The sequence below is a fragment of the Lonchura striata genome, chromosome 7 (assembly GCF_046129695.1).
Source record: "Lonchura striata isolate bLonStr1 chromosome 7, bLonStr1.mat, whole genome shotgun sequence".
Classification (NCBI taxonomy): Eukaryota; Metazoa; Chordata; class Aves; order Passeriformes; family Estrildidae; genus Lonchura; species Lonchura striata.
The window spans coordinates 9,108,750-9,125,598 of record NC_134609.1 but is presented as its reverse complement, the minus strand read 5'-3'; the positions used below and the strand labels follow the sequence as shown (position 1 = coordinate 9,125,598).

General features: G+C 41.5%; 1 protein-coding gene across 5 annotated transcripts in view; it reads left to right on the top strand.

Moving 5' to 3' along the window:
- ZMIZ1 (zinc finger MIZ-type containing 1) overlaps positions 1-16,849 on the top strand; it is a 335,118-nt gene that overhangs the window by 103,046 nt on the left and 215,223 nt on the right. For all 5 annotated transcript variants that reach the window (XM_077784564.1, XM_021526680.3, XM_021526678.3 and 2 more), the window contains one exon: positions 13,165-13,244. The gene's annotated coding sequence lies outside the window, so the exon portion shown is untranslated. The remainder of the gene's footprint in view (positions 1-13,164; positions 13,245-16,849) is intronic.

The following is a 16,849-nucleotide window of genomic DNA, read 5'->3' as shown; positions in this document are numbered from 1 at the left end:
TGTTAATTACTTACTTGCAGCAACCAAAAAGTATTGATGAAAGCCCATGAACCCAATGTGCTTTTGTAAAATTAGTTTCCTGCTTAAGCAGATATTTCTGTAGTAATTGACACAAACCAGCCTCAGACAGAGAGGCAGGGGCAAGCTAGTTGTATGATTGATTCACCATATTCTGTGGTTATTTCATGTTTATAGTAGAGAGAAGACTATAAGTATAGGGCCAGCTGCTCCACCTGGGTCCTTATCTGAAGATGTGGCCTGAATAATTTATTAAGGTGCTGTCCTTTACATTCTCTTCAGCTAGAAGTCTTGCCATAAAAAACCTCCAGAATTTAAAAGCCTTTCTCTTGTTTTGCTTTGCCTTTGTTAAAACAGTGGAACACCATAGTCAAATCCCATCAATCCCAATACTGGTGCAGAATAAGAAACTGTATGTGCAAATCTGCAGTGTGTATACTTCAATATGGGAAAAATAACTTCCCATTTGTAAATGAATTCTCTCTAATGACTAGTAATTGTAGGTGTTAAAAGGAACTGGTTTAATGTTTTAAGGACATGGTAAAGTGGTTGATTGCTTTTGGGTTTTTTTCTTTAAAGATTAATAAATAGGTTCTTCTGTTATCTTTTGTATTATCAGGAGATAAGGAAATTGCATTATATAAGATGTGATCCCCAATAACATTTTCTCTTTAAAGAGATGAGCAGTTCCTTGGTGCCAGCCTTGTTGCTTCAATGTGATCTCCCAAATAGCACAAAGCTTATTACTTTAAATACTGACTTTCAAACAAGCAACATTCTCTTCTGTCTTGCAGGACAGCTAATTGTGCTGATTTCCCCTTGTTTTGTTCTCTGATTTCCTTTTTTGGTAGAAAATTGTAAATATTGTAAAAGGTCAGGTGGTTTCTGTCCAAGTAATGGATTGCTTCGGGCTTTAAAAATGATGCCTGTTTATGGTCCTGCCATCTGCAGGAGCAGCAGCCTATCATAAAGTTACTGTATTGATCTGTCACTAGTACTGTCTTGTCTGCCAAATGAAAAATGGCTTACACTCATAACCTGGGCCAGCAGTTTTCTTATTGTAAGCCAGACAAAAAAATGCTATTGATCTTCTTTGCTGAAGTGTTCTTTTCACAGCTTGCCAGCACCAACATACTGTTGTCCTTAGTCAGGGCTAATTAGCTAATAATTTAATGCAACTGAGACAGCAACCTCAGTTTGGTTTAGTAGCAAGGGCATATGCTGTGACTTCAGGAGTATGGCACTTTTTTAAAGCACGGTCATGATTGCAGTGCTTGTCTCAACTTTTACACTCTCACTTCAAGTTTGATTTGCTCCACACTAAAGAATAACAGTCCACTTAGGCTGAGGTGTGCTGTCACCTCAGGATTTATAGGAAGCAAAGCCCAGATGCAGTGTTGGTGTCTGTGTTCTTGCATGGTGCTCTTGGTTATGCACTTGCACTTCAGCTTTATGATCACTTCTTGAGCGAAACCAAATAGTTCATTGAATTAATTATGGGATGCCTGTGGTTTAGGAGCTACAGACCAGATGGATTCAATCACCTCTGAGAAACAGCTAAATACACCTTTTTTGACTGACTGATTTGATTTGTTGGGTTTTGTTGTTTTTGTTGTTTGTTTTTTTTTTTTTTTTTTTTTTTTGGTGAAACACCAACCAAATAAAAAATCTGCTGTTAAATGGTTTTAAATCAAAGTTTGTAAGATAGCTCTTTTTTTCCTAAGAAATACATTTTCTTAATTCTCTTACTGCAATAGAGGCCAGAAGATTGCAAGGGAACTCACACTGGAAACATTGGGCAGATCTCATCTGCTCACATATGCTGAAAACTCATAGGACTCTTCCACTAGTATTACTCTTTTTAATTCAAATATTCAATTATGTGTATAAATGGAGTTTGCTTGCTTCTATTCCTTAGCTGTGTATAGGAAGCAATTGGTACAACTTCATATGGAGGATGGCTCAATGTCTGTCTATGTTTAATTTTGTGGGTGGTTCTCCTGGCTTATCATGTACTCTTGTGGTGGTGAAAGGTACAGCCTGTACAATGTTCTTTTTAGAATAAACAGTAATAAAACCTTCGGAAATATAATTATATGCATTTTGCAAAAAAAAAAAAAGAAAGAAACAGGCATCTCCCAGTTTTTAGCTGTTAGACAATTTGTAAAAGTTCTTGACCCAAGGCAGCTTCTTCTGTAGCCTTTGCTCAGACAGTGTAGGCCATATCTTAGTTTATATTTCAGAATCATGCATGATTCAAGTTGTGTTTTTGTTTTCTGTTCCATATTGCTGAGCACAGTGTGAGGCAATGCACAGGAGGCGGAAGAAAACAGATGATCCCTGAGGGAAGTTATTCTTTACATTTCATACATTAGTTTCTCTGGAGTGTGGGTACATATGTTAATTTTGTACATGAAAAAGGAGTTTAATCTATAAGGACACTTAAAATTTGCTTGAAGTAAGGCAACTTTTAATCTCTGAAAGCATCCCCAAAGTGCAATTAACTATTCTGATGTCCTGATGACTCAACAGATGCTTCTGTAAACTAGAACACATCTGTCAGATTATAGAACTGATAGGTTGCTATATATGATTTTAAATGACTGCCCATAAATGGTTGTATTGGGATAAATATCAAATAGATGGCAGGGGTGTCCAGCTTTGCAGTAGTCCTTTAAAAACATTTGACAATGCACTGTTCATTGTCACACTCTGAGGCATGTTGCATGAAATGCCTGACTCTTCCTTCGTATCTTTAAAACTTGTTTGGGATTTTCTGCAGATTGCCAGCTCCTTCCTAATGCATGCAGGCTGTTGAGTAGTATTTTTAATAAAACAGTAGAACTAAATATTTTTCTAAGCCTTTCTGAAGATTACCAGTAGCCAGTTCAACTGATTTTAGACTGTATTCCATCTGTCTAGCTAAGAAAGAAAATACATTAGTAGTCCACACATGAGTAGCTTATTAGTTCATTTGGTGTGTGCTGTACAGTGATTCAAGACTGATCTAAAATAGTCATCCACAATTACTGGTGCAGCACAGTTCAAAGTGCTTCAAATCTGTGGGTTTGACTGAGAAATTTAAGGAAAATAGCTGCAAATTGATTCTCTATGTAATTAATGAAACATTTCATTCTTATGTAAATATTAAATGCTTAGCTATATTTTCCTTTTTTTTTTCCTTTCCTCTTAGTGAGCTCCCCCTCCCTGACCTCCATTATATATTTGTTTGTTTTGTAGGATGGTGGGTGGGCTGGTATGGGGGCATATTCTCTTGAGAGGAAGAATTAATAGCTGAGTCCTGTGACTCATTCACTGAACAAACAGCTGTTCTCTCTCTAATTCACCCTTGCTCGGATGTCCATCCCACCCCCGGAGAGGAGCTGCCAGAAGGCACTTGTTTTGCCTCTGCCTCAGTTGTTGAAACTCAGTCCCCTTTCTTGTAAAAAATGCCCTTTTCTTGACGGAGCAGCCCACGGCCACGTAAAGCAGAGGTGTGGAACGAGCCCCTGGCCAGCGCGGTGCAGCGAGCCACCACTGCAGGGACACAGCAGAGTGGCCGTGGCAGCCGCGTCCCCAGTGTCTGGGCAAGATTTGCCAGGCTCCCCTCCCACAGAGAGCCTGTTTGGAGCTGGGGCTGGATGACAGTGGCTTCAGCACGGGTTAAAAGCTTCTGGTGTGCTGCAGAGAAAGGGCTTTCAAGGACAGCGCAGAAACCAGTGGGTATTTGTGCAGATATAAGGAGTGAAGTCAGTGAGGCAGGACTGGGGTTTTGTTTGGGGTTTCTCCCTCCCTCTTTCAATGTCACAGAAAATTAATTCTAGTTTTACAAATGCTATCAGCGGAAGATTTTAAGAACAGCCTGCAGTAAAACTTGGAAGATCTTGAGGCAAACTGCATCTTGCTTTGAAATTACTGTCTTTCCAGTTCAGATGTCCATGCAGAGCATGAATTGTGTAACACTGCCTCTCTGATGTTGTGGATGACTTCGAGTTTTAACATGGGTAGTCTGGCAGGGCTTGGCATGGGGGAAGGCCCCTGAAACCCTCCAGGGGACCAGAAAAACAGGATCCAGGGCTACCAGTTCGAGAGTACTTGTGTAATAGCTTGTGTGATAGACAGCAAGGAGCACTATCTGTTGAAACTAAATGACCTGAAGAGAAGATGGGGGAAACTGCTTCTAGCTATTAAATCTCAAGATACGACTGTTCCTCTGAGACATCTGTGCAATTATTCCTTTTGGGGCTTTTATTGCTATGACATTAATTTGCATTAAAGGCTTGGATGTCTAAAATTGTGTTTGCTTGCATCTTATTTGGGTCATAGTGTTGCAGCTTTCCTGCCCTTCACTTCTGTGCCAAGACAGCCCCACTGAGGCAGGCAAAGCAGGCAGTAGCCCCCCTGCTGCACCCTGTGCACACATGGGGGTGGATACACACCGTATTTAGCATTACACAAGACACGGTGGTTAGGTGGTTAGGGTATTCAGTGAGCTGATGTGAAGGCACTCAAGAAAATGGACTTGGCAGGGGATAAATTTAAACTTCTGTGAAATGCCTGCCTTTGCAGTTAGAGAAATGGAATTTCACCCGTAAGTCTTGGCATACCCGCTAGGGACAGTGGCTAAACCCAGCAAAATAGGTGTTCGTAATTGAGTTGACTGGCAGCAATATAGGATGTTAAATTACTTTTTTTTTTCATTCCACATACATGAGCTTGTTTCCCTTAATATGGGTCTTCACATCACTTGAACTGCTTTCTGTTCAAATTGCTGTTTACTGGTGAGTCCCATTATGATTTAGCTAAAATTGGGGAAAATAGCCTTTTCATCATCAGTCCTATGAGTGGAAGGTAAGGGCAGGAAAGGAAATTTGTATGTTGATCAAGTTTAAGAGGCTATTAGGCAGAGATAGTAATGACTTTACATTGCTGACCTTTTAACTTGCACTTCATTGGAGAATGTGGGAGAATGAAATGGTTTATATATGTTTTCTTTAGATACTTGTAGTAAGAGCTCTCAGGTATTGTCCGTTGGTGTTGAAAATGCACTTAATTTTTAACCTCCTCTGTTTTAAGAAGGTTAAACTGGAGGGGTTTGATCTTTTAAGGTCAGAGCTGTCTTATCACTATTGTTTCAGGTAAGTGAACAAAGGAAAAATTTGGGGATTTCACCTAAGTTCTGTAAAAGGGTTTTAGTAAATGGGGGATCCAGCTCAAAAATGCAGAAGTTGGCATGTATGTTCTACAGGAAAACACCTGTTTAAGAAGTACTTTTTAACTAAGAAAAAAATGAAGAGTTTTTTGTGTAAAACCTAGGCACAAAGCTCTAGAAGTGGTCAAAGGCTTTGTGAGTTTGTTTGTTTTCAAAGTTTTCTTAAAAACCAGCTTTCCTCAGTTTGGTGCTCTGTTTTTGCATATACGTGTTGCTGTATACACAACTGTGTTCCCTACTGCAAAGGAGGGAACATTTTCGGACCAAAACAAACCAAAACTTGTTTATTAACAGAAGGTGTTCAGTGTAGTGAAACAAAGTGAAAAAGATAAAACACTACATTTTTATTAGTGGTGGTGGTGTAAGTTTCCTTCACTCCAGTATTTTTTCACTTTATGCAGGTTTTGAGTTCCACCCCCACCCCCCCGCAGCAAAAATACTGCACACATGTGTGTAGTTCTAAGCCCTTTGCTCTGCTACTGTCCTTAAGTAGTAATGCTGTAAAGATTTCAAAGTCATTCTACTGCCAAATATAAGATATTTGTTACTCTGAGATGATGGCTTAATTTTTAGTATTCCTTGGTGGTTTATATCTTGACATTTCTTATGACCTGCAATTAAAATTACTTCAGCGAAGTCTCAACTTATATCCAGATTTCTGAGTGTGGTTGAGTGTCTCCAGGGAGAGCCTTGAACTGCTCACTAAATCAATTTGTTCTTTTCTCAAAACAGATTAAGTATGTTATACCACTTTATATTAAAAAATAAATAACCCCAGATGACATAACTGCTACATGTAAAATTAAAAAATGTGCTCTGCACATTTTGAAGGGTAGTAATTTTGATGCCAATGCTCTGCTGATAGTAATACACCAGAGAGAGCAAAGAATGGTTAAAAACAAGCATGTCTAATCCTGTCTCACTGTTCTGCTAGTCTTGTTTGAGAATTAGGTTGATGGCGCTCTACTTGGGTGGGTACTAACTGCTAGATGTGGCAATAATCTTCTTTAACAGAGCCTGAGACACTTTGCTTCCACTGCTTTGTCTCCCTGGAGTTAGAGATTTTTTTTAATTTGTCTTACTCATGCCTACTGCTTTCTTTTAAGGTCAGTCTTCTCCCTATTCTTTTAGCAAGATAGGCTGCAGAACTTCCTTGTGACTCACCTGCACCCTTAGCGAATGCTGCAAGTATAATTTGAGCAGGCTCCTCATGTTTACTGTTTATTTTGTATCCAACACACCGGCGGAGCAGAGGGAAATCAGTAGCTGCTGGTGCTCTGCAAATCTGCGGAGGCTATACGGGCAGCTGTATGCAGGGAGAGTCAGATGCACTGGCTATGCCAGAAGCAGCTTTTGTTCCTTCAGGCCACTTCCACGGTTGTGCTTGAGTGGATTATTGTTTAAGGCTCTTGTAAGTACAATAGGACTTAAGAAAAAGGGAAGGGAAAAGTTTTTTCTTAACTAGAACAAAACACACTAAAAAAGTTTCTACGGAAATAGATGGCAAATGGTCTCTAATAATGGGATTTTACAAGCGATGTCCAAGCTCCAGAACAATGGTTCCGTTTAAGCCAAGATTAATAGTGCTTGTTATCCTATGCCTGTGAGTTGGCAGCTCGGTCCCCTGCTACAGACAGATGGAGTCTAATGTGCTGCAGCCTGGGGAGGAGCTGTGACTGCCGTGGTCACTTGTGAAATGACAGCGAATTGCAGCCCTCGGTCAGTTTGGGTCCGTCAGCCCCAGGCTGGGTCTGACTGTAGCTGGCTGGAGCAGGCACTGGAGGAGGAGCTGCCTGGACTGCCTTGCACAGGGCAGCCACGCTGAATCTTTATTTCAGCTTGGGCCAAAGCCACCTCCATCAAATTATAATTTCACAAAGATATGCTGAAATGCCTGTTTCTCCTAGTCCTATTTCCCTGTTTCTGCTTAAGCCCCTGATCTATTCTACTGACTCATGTGCAGCCCCTTAAATCTGGGGCGTGAGACTGGGAGGGAGGTGGGGTGCAGAACTGCCCCAAGGACTTTAGGGTTTCCAGGGCTGTGACAAGAAAGCAGAGACATGGACTACAGCAATCTTGGCCTACTCATGCCTCTGTTTTTAGGTGCACTGGACCTATGTTAGATGTAGCCTTTAGAAGAGAGCAGGATTGGATAAGTGATTCTTTCAATAATAAGATTTTTAGGGAACAATTTGGGAGAAAAAAAGGATTTTGTTGTTGTTGTTCTAAACTGGAGATCATAATAGTGCAAACGGCTGCTGTTAAGCCTTAAATGAGTAGGATATGCAACAATCTGGACCTTTCCTTTCCTTCTCAAAATAAGGAAATTGCAAATTCATGGCTTTCTACAGCTGGGAAAACATGTACTTTGGTTATGGTTTGTTTTTTGAAATAATGTGAAATACAAGTTTGAGAAGGCTTCTTTCTGTTTATGCAGAGAAAAAACTAAAGTTGTTTGGTTTTTTTCAACTGGGAAAACTAATTTGAGAAAATGGTGACTAAATAAAGAAAACTTTTGCTCCTACACCTTGGTGAGAAAGAAGATGGGGAAAAAACACAAGCAAAATTTACATGCTCATTGCTGTGTTTCTTTCTTACTTTGCTGTACCCTTGTAGCCTTCTGCCTGACAGGGTGAGCTTGAGAAATCTCCCCGGAAGACTGTCTGTAGTAATGATGTGACACAGGAGCCACCGGTTTGACCGACTGTCTGAGTGGCCGCGCTGTTCAATGCAGCAGCCCCCATGAGAACCTGCTTCTTCTATTTTGGGAACAAAAGATGGCAGGAGGAAGTGCAGGAGTGCTGGCCCAGGCTTCTCCTGGGACTGTGCGGGCATGAGGAGCCCCGCTGGGGTGAAGGCAGGAGGTTGGCTCCAGGCCTCCCTGGGGCAGGGAGGGGGCTGTGTTAGGTGCTGCCTGGTGAGGCACACAGCAGGTTCCAGTGCAGCCTGGCCCCTTTCTGTGGCTTTCTGCTGCTTGTGTTCGGAAGGAGTGTCCATCCTGTCTTTTCCATCAGATAAATGTATGTATTTATAGCTGTGTGGCTGCTGCTTTTTGGTGCGATGTAGTTCTCTGTTTTTTGGCTCTTATTTTAATAAGGATTTCTGAGGACCCAGTCTAGGTGTAGGCAAAGTTGAAAGTTGTCTGAAGCTGCAGTCCTGCTTCCCTCCACACAGATCTTCCCAGCTTTACTTTCCTCCCTTGTTCTGCCTCTGCCCAGGAAGGAACACACCAGCCTGCACAGACATTAGTCTGTCTCCTTTCCAAAATCCTCACCTATTTTGCATTACTTAGTTTAACAACAGTTTTTGCTTTTCTCTTATTAAACTAGCAGGCTGTTTCTTTGTCAGTGTAAATGGCATCTGAGGCTTGTCAGACATACACTCACTGTTGCTTCAGAATTTCAACAAAGCCCAAGTTTCTAAAAAGTCCTGATAGAGGGCTGTGATACCTAATAAGGACTGCATATATTAGTTAAACTCTCTGTAAAGTTTGTAAATGTTTTCGCATAGCAGAAGTATGCTTGCTGACCAGTAAGCTTATTTAGGAAGAGCAGCACTTCATGTTCTTCACTTATGACCCAGTTACAGCTGTGGATAAATGAGAAGTTGGAATTGCTGACATGCTGTGGTTTTACAGGAATTTTGAGTTTGAACATGTTCTATAGTTCAAGGAGAATAATGCTGGAACTCCAAAATAATTTGTGGAAGTAGGAAAATACCCTTAAATGCACCTGCTTATGCATTTCTGTAGGAAGATGGTACAACTTTCTTTAACTATCTATCCTAGCAGTATTTTTGTTTTTCAAGAATTTCTGTTTGGGTGTTTTCTATTTGCTATCTCTTCATTTTTCTTTGGGTATGTGGAATCCAAGTGATATTTTGTGTATGGAAACTGAAGGGTTTACTCTTGGTTACTTTTAGAAATTGATTTATTTACAGTTAAAGTCCAACACAGGCTAAGTGCTGAGGTACAGACAGTGAGATACCCTGGGGTCACCCTTGCTTTCTGCAGAGGGTAAGGCTGAGGACGAGAAGCAGCATTCCAGGACTGTCTGTGATGGTCCAGAGAGATCTATTATAAACTTGTCTCAAAAATCTGGTGGACGCCAACTGGGATCAGGATATGATGAGAAAGCAGGGAAAGTTCTTTGTGCTTGACCTAACTCCATTGCAGTGATACAGCTGAGATTAGGAGGTTTAAAGATGAACTCCTTGTTACTTCCCTATTGGATTTCCTCCAGTTTGCCCTTACAGTGTTTTTATATGCTTTAGTTTTAAGACTTGTAATGTACAGTTTCTTCTGGGTTTTCCCTTAAATATATATATATAGACTGTTTCCATTAATTTTGGAAAAATCACTAAGAAACAGAGCACCATCTTAAAAGAAAAAATGTTGAAACTGTGTAGATTATTGGGCCAAAATTGGTGGGTTTAGGAGCAGGAGCTGCAGGGATTGCCTGGGCTGCCCTTCAGGAGGGTTCCTGAGGGATCGTGTCTGCCCTGGAGCACAGCGAGGGTCACCCCTGAGGGCTGTGGCCACCCGAGGCCAAAGCAAGGGCATCCCTGGGCGAGGTTGGGACCTGGGGAGGGGGAGTCCAGCCTGGGACGGGGACATGGAAGGAAGGAGCAGGGAATAGCCTAAGGACAAGTGAGGAGCGAAGGCGCTGCAGACGCACCCCGCGGCTGTCCGTGCTGAAGCACGGGCAGGGCAGGGCTCAGAGCGGGGAAGGGTGTTCTGGTGAAGCTGGCCCTTGGGAAGCTGCAGGAAGAATTCCCCTCAGTGGCTGCTGAACTGCTGAGTCTCCTTTTTGCCCCCTCCCCAGTTTCTGAAACAGTACTTAACAGTTTGTTGCTAATTGTCAATAAATAAACTAAAAGTTTGTGAAATTCCCCGAGTTGAGACTCTTTTGTCTATGATGTACAGACAGCAGATTTGGGGGATTCTTTTATTGCTTTTGCTGTTTTTTGAATCTTTGGGGTTTATTTTTACAGCTTTGGTTTTGAACTTTGGAAGCCTAGAGATAAATATATCCCTTAAAAAAACAAAAAACAAAACAAAAACAAAACAAAACAAAACAAAAAAAAACCAAAAAAACCCCAAAGAGCTGAAAGCAGAAATTTTTATGTGATGATGAGGCTTTGGAGAGCTGGCTTTAGGAAAAATTCCTCGTGCTGCAGGGGACACGATAAAATTGCTGGCGTTGGCAGCTCTGCTGTGTAGGCTCTCTTTCCTCCCCCCGGCTCTCGCAGCCTTCCCGGCCTGTTCTGGCGGGCTCCTTCACGGCGTTGCTTTTTACGGTGTGATCTACTCGGAGCAAGAGTTCTGCCCGTGTTCTGCGCTTGTCACGCACCACATACGCGTTACTCTCGGAGTAGCCTAACGCAGAGTGTCCAGCATTGCGATCCAGCGGCTCGTAGCCAAAAAAGCGTTTGTGCCCAAAAATCCTGTGCGTTTCTGTGCTCCCCCTGCTGGGCCTGGAGGAGCAGGGAGCCCTCCCGGCTGGGGCGCTGCTGGTTCCCCTCCTTGCCCCGCTCGCACCGCAGCTCCCTGCCGGGCCCGGCGGCTGTTCGGAAAGCACCCGGCGCTGCCCAGGGCCCGCTCCTGCAGCTGCGGAACGGGCCGTGGGACCGTGCGAGAGGCGGGCAATTGTGCAGCACCGAGTTATTGTGCCGCAGCAGGGCTTGGAACGCACCTGGAAACTGAGGCTGAGGCAAGCCAGGTGTAAGGGCTTTCCAGCCGACACGTCTTCTCTGCCATCTGGTCTCATTTTCAGGTGTAGCCCGCTATCCCCGAACGTTGCCAACGAGACTGTTTTGGATCTTTCTAGAAGCAGGATGAGAGAAGGGACAGGCTTTAAGAAGCTGATTTTATTTTTAGAAGCCGATTGCTGTTCCCAGCAGGACCCCGTGCAGCGTGTTGGCAGAGCTGGGGCTGGCGTGGTGGGGGGGACATTGTACAACCACTGAGCAGGTTGTGCGGGGAAAGCAGGGAGCAGATGCTGGTGGGGACAGTGCCAGTGTCCTTAGAATCAGCTTGGACCTGGCTTATGAAAGGGGTGGGTGGTCGGGAATGTGAATTCACAGAAACGTTAATGGATAGCCCTTTCATTTTAAGAGGTGCTTTATAAAACAAAGTAGGAATTGTGATGCTGGTTTTACAGATGGGCAGAATAAAGCACAGAGGAGGGGAGCAAAGCTTTGGGTTTGTGTGCTGTAACAGTGCAGTTCAAGCTGGCTTGAACAGCCTCTGTTTCTACCCTCTGCCATGATGGCTGAGCACTCCTGTCTTGATCCTCCTCCCTGTCTTGTGTTGGCAGGGATATGAGATAGCATGCTGAAGGAAATTAGTTGTCCCATTCCAGCTAACCAGGCAGCTGCACAAATGAAAGTAAGAGTCCAGGAGAGAGGAGTGAGAGGCAAAATTGAAGTGTCCACATAAATGCTATAGCCTGGTCTGACAAAATTGCAGTCCAGGTACACCTGGAATGGTACCCAGATCTTGGGGCAGACAGAAAAAACAGTTTTTCCTTTGGAGAAACAAGCTAAAATAACTAATTGCAACTTCATTAGAGATTAGTCTACATTAGCTAAGAAAGTTATGTTAACACATACTAGATTTGAATCAATTAACATGTTTTTCCTGCCTTGCATAAGCTGAAGAAAAGCACTGGGGAAAACTTCTGGAAGAGAATAAACCTGTTCTGGGCAAAAACATTCACAGTTCAACGAGGCCTTAAAGCCAAATATTCACCTGGGGTGCTTGTCAATATATAACTTCTCTAAAATTGCCCTTTGTGGGACAAGAAAACCAGCAGCATCCCTGTATGAAGCAGACAGTCCCTTGGTGACACTGGGTGTGTTGGGGTGGGATGACTGTTTCTAAGAAGGTTTTCAGTCATCTTTTTATTCTTAGTGAATTACCAGTGAAAAGGATAAATATGGCTGCAGAACAAACATTGAATGCAACTACCAAGTTATTTGTAATAACCTGAGGCTTCCTTCTGCATTTTTTTTAAGTGACCTGCAACTTTGGATAATTTGAGTTGTTATGAAAGCATCTGCTCCCATAGCTCGTCGTTGGGGAGGAACCTACACTGGTTGCAAATTGTGTGGGGTTTACTGTGTTATTTTTTATTTGGTGATTTTTGGATATTTGTTTGTTTTTCTTTTTCAGTAGTATGTGCTTTTCTATTTAATGGATTTCTTTTTTTTGTATGGAAGTTACTTGGAAGTCAGTCAAAAGAAAAGCAAAATGTAGTCACTGTGTTACTTTTCTCAATATATGCTGAGTTTTGGAGCTTGGTAGCATAATGCTGTAAGGACACCTTGTCTGCCTGCTGAAACAGCATGTAACAAAATACAGACTACCCGTAAACATTCCCCCATCTCCCTTTGCAATCTTTCTTTATAATTAAAAAAACATTTCCTAGAAGTTGCAGTGCTGTGCCAGTGTAATCCATAAACTTGTTTTGTTTTGCTACGGAGAGGATGGTGGTTCTGAGGTATTTTTGCTGTATTTTCTTAAGTAGTGTTTAGGGGTTGGTTTATCTTTTTTAATGGCACTTAGCTCATAATAGCCAGTGAGTATCCTTTATAAAGAGAATAAAAGAGACTTCAGCATGACCTTTAACTGAAAAAAAATTACCATTTGGCTCAGGAAACTTTGATATAAACCTCAACAGAATTCTCATTATCTTTTCCTTATTTCATTTTTGCAGGCATGAAAGCTTGTATTGCTGAGTGAGTCTAAAAAGCTTGGGGATGGCAAAAGTTGGGCTAGAACCCCAAACCAGCCTCAGACCTGGTCCTTCTGGCTTGATCCTTGGTCTCCTAAATGCTCTTAATTAATTCTGGGTCTTTTCACTGAGCTGATTCAAATGCTGCTGTGTTCTGCAGGAGAATGGATGCATGATGTGTTTGTGTTTTTATTGCAGGAAAATGGATCTTGTGTGAGGGCGTTGAGGAAACGGTCCCCAGCTACTGAGAAGAAGAAAGGCCAGTGGGAAATATTCAGGTAGGAAAGCTGTGTGTATCATCAAGCAGTAAAAACACTTGTGGACCTTCATTTTTTTTCCAGACACTGTGTCGTGTTTGATGCTTGAATGACTGATCTGGTCACTATCATAGTTTATTTGTTGTTTTAAGAAGCAGCCCTGTTTGGTCAATTGATTGCAACAACAAAACACTGCAAGCAAAGCCCTCAGCATAAACATTCCTCAGGCTATCCCCGGTACAGTATTGATCCTGATATGGAATACAAACAAATTACTCTTTGCGTGCGCCATTCGAGCTATAAAACAGAGCAATAATATGTTCTACTTGCTGCCAATACATGTGCATTTATAATAAACTAAGCAGAAATCCCTGAGTAGAAGTGAACAGTAGTTTCAATAATATGTTCAATATCTTATGTCTAGCTGTTTTACAGAAGTTTTTTAAAAAGCACAGAGTGAGCACTCCAGCGTATCTGTTTTCTTCTTCACTTAAGAAAAATAATCTTGGCACACTTTTTCTGTGGCTGCTTTTCCTTTGTGTTGTTGGTTTTTTTAGATATTTTTAAGTACTTTATAAAGCCATAGGTAAGCTCATCTCTGCCTTACTTTTAGTGTAATTCAGTGCTTCTCAAGAATTTGACCTACATCATAATTTTCTTATGGACCAGCTGCCTCTCCTTACATTGCTGTGTGAGTCTTCTCCATTTTTGATCCTTGTCATATCCCAGTGGGATTTCCATATCTTGGGAAATAGCACTAAAGCCACTTCCATGCATCTGTAGTTGTTTTAAATACACCTGAAATTAGAGGGGAAGGCAGGACCCTGTGACCATCACCACTGGGGGTGCATAATTGAACCCATTTCCAAACAGGAAAAATGTTACTGATCATCAGAACATAGATTTTTTTTTTTTTTTTTTAGTCTGCTTTACCATGCTCATATAATCCACCATCCTTATTTTCAGTGCTGCACTTTGATGAGTTACAGACAGTTGACCTCAAGGCATTCCTTGATGAACATTTCTATCTGCTCTCAGCCTTGAAAAACTCAACCTTTTCAAGAGCTGTATGGGAGAAAAATGTGTAAGACTAATATTTATAGGCTGAAAAAGAAGGGAGAGGACAGACTAAAGTGTAAAACTTGCTTCCAGCAGAAATGCCATCCCTCTTTTACCTCTGATAATTAGAAGCATTTCTGACATGGTTACAAAGCAAGTTGGTGAGTGCCTGCCATTTACTGTGCATTTCTACTGCAGGACTGTTTTCCTTCCCAATTCTTTCTTCTATGTTGTTTTCAGACAACCTCAAATTTCTGATACTCACCTATTCATCAATACTCTTACATTTCAGTTACTTCCAACTATGTACATGCGATTGTTTGTAAAAATGCAAGGTTGTGATTCAGGTTCAGGTTTTGGGTATTTTTTTTTCATAATGTTTAACAAAGCTTATTTGCATAAATCCTTTTGTTAATAGTGCTAGCTGAAATAATCCTGAAAGACAAGAAGGGGGAGAGGTTTTAAGTGCCATAATTTTTGCCAGGAGAAGATCATGGCTGTGTTAAGAAATACACCAGTACTGATTTTAACTCTGATAGAAGATTTAGAGAACATTGCAAGTAATTTTTAGAGGCAACTTAAATGGTAAACTGTATTTAATAGTCCTTGAATATAGGTCTAAGATACTCATCTTAGATAATAAAAATACAACGTGCAGGCATAGAAAGGCAGCAAATAAATAACAAAAGGGAACATAAAACCAAACTGCACCACATTGAGAGTACAGTTTTTAAAACTGTACTCTTGAAAATTTCCTGGAGATTTCCCTAGATTTGGATCCTCATTTTCAAAAATAAAATAAAAATTACTTTTCTGTACTGTAAGGAAACTTGGGAAAGAAGTTCCTTGCTGTGCCTTTGGGTCATGTGACCTGGCTGCTGTAGAGCTGGAATGTTTGCCATGGTATTTCCGGAGGCTTCATAAACACACAGACGAAACAGTGGGGGTTAGGAGGATTTTCAAAAAAAATGCTGTATTCCCCCCCAACCCTTTTTTTTTTTTTCCTGACAGCCTAAATTCTTTGCACTTCAAATGCAGGGCTCTTTTAGGAATTCAGAAATAGTTTTTATTTGATTAGTCTAGTGAATTTTAAGAACTAAGTTAAAATACTTGATAATTTTTAATTGCTGAACTTGTCTAGAATGATTTCTTACTAGATGTAATACCTGGCAACCTACATATTAAGCCTGGCTCTTATTTAGACGGTCTTAATGGTTTACTTTTGGCATGTGTCACTGTGAGTGGCATTCATTAATCTGACTTGATAGCTGTCATCTTGCAAGGCAGAGTAATGCAAACAAAAGATGAGCACTCAGACAAGGTTACAGTGAAGAGCCATTTCCTAAGTCTTGCTGTGGTGGTGTAGAATCCCCAAGTCAAATCAGAAAAGCGCAGAATTAGTTCTGGCTCCTGGGATATGAGGGATAAGATTATGCAAACCTCTTCCATCTAACTGTAGGAATTGTACGTGCTCCTTTTCAGACTTTGCAAACACCAGTTTAAACTGGGATTATGAGAACCTCTGTGTCTGTAATGCCATGGATGTTATGTCTTAGTGGCAAGGAGGGCTGAAGGGACTCTGCAGTCCCTCGTACAGCCTGGGCTGGCAGAGCTGCATCTTGTCCTTCCCCTCCCCCTTCCAGCAAGCTGCCTGTTGAACAAGAACAGAAAATGTATCTGTTTTAAAAATAACCTGGCAAAAATGGGGAGGAAGGGGGAGGATGAATGGACTATTTTTAGCTTAACCGAGTCTGTTCTCTGTGCAGCACCATGAAGCTGTCCCAGGAGGGAAGGGGCGAAGGCAGTGCAACAGGAGCTGGTAACAAGTGGCCAGAGATAGGAACTGCTTGTTCCAGATTGCCTTTGTGAAAGTTCCCCCAGCAATGAGCCTGTGGATTCCATGAGACTGCTCAGGACGTGGTCAGTGGGAGATGCATGACCATATCAAGGCAGACTTGTTGCTGAATCAGACTATTTATTGCATCAGAAGTTACAAAAAGGCAGCATAGTTTGTCTTTGAGCTTCCCTTTTAAGTATGAAGAAGTAGAGTTGTTTTTTTTCCAACTTCAGGCCCCAAACTAGCACTCTGAGGGGGAACGTAGGTAGATCTGGACCTGAGCAAGGGTTTGAATTCTGCATTTTGACAGGGCTTCTTCACTTCTTTCTCCTGTTCCCTGCTGAACTTTCTGAATTCTCTCTTTAAGTGTGACTAATCATTGAATTACATTCTCCAAGTGTTGAAATGTGTGAAGTCTAGAATAATTTATATTAATAAAGTATGTCTTACATTTTGTTCAATAAGTTTTGTGATGTCTGATTGCCACAGATTGTCACACTGTCTGACTCTTACTCTACTAGTCTCTAGCTAGACCAGTTGATTGAGAAAGGAATGGGATGAAGTTTAGATGTTGTTCTGAAACTCTGGTGCTGTAACTTGTAGGGAAAAACATGGTTTAAAATATTGGCTTAAGTATAAATGCTCTGCTATATATAAGTCATCTTTTGTAAAAGTAATCTATGACTCCAAAGGCAAGTGATTTAATTTGAGCTTATCTGATTGTGTATGT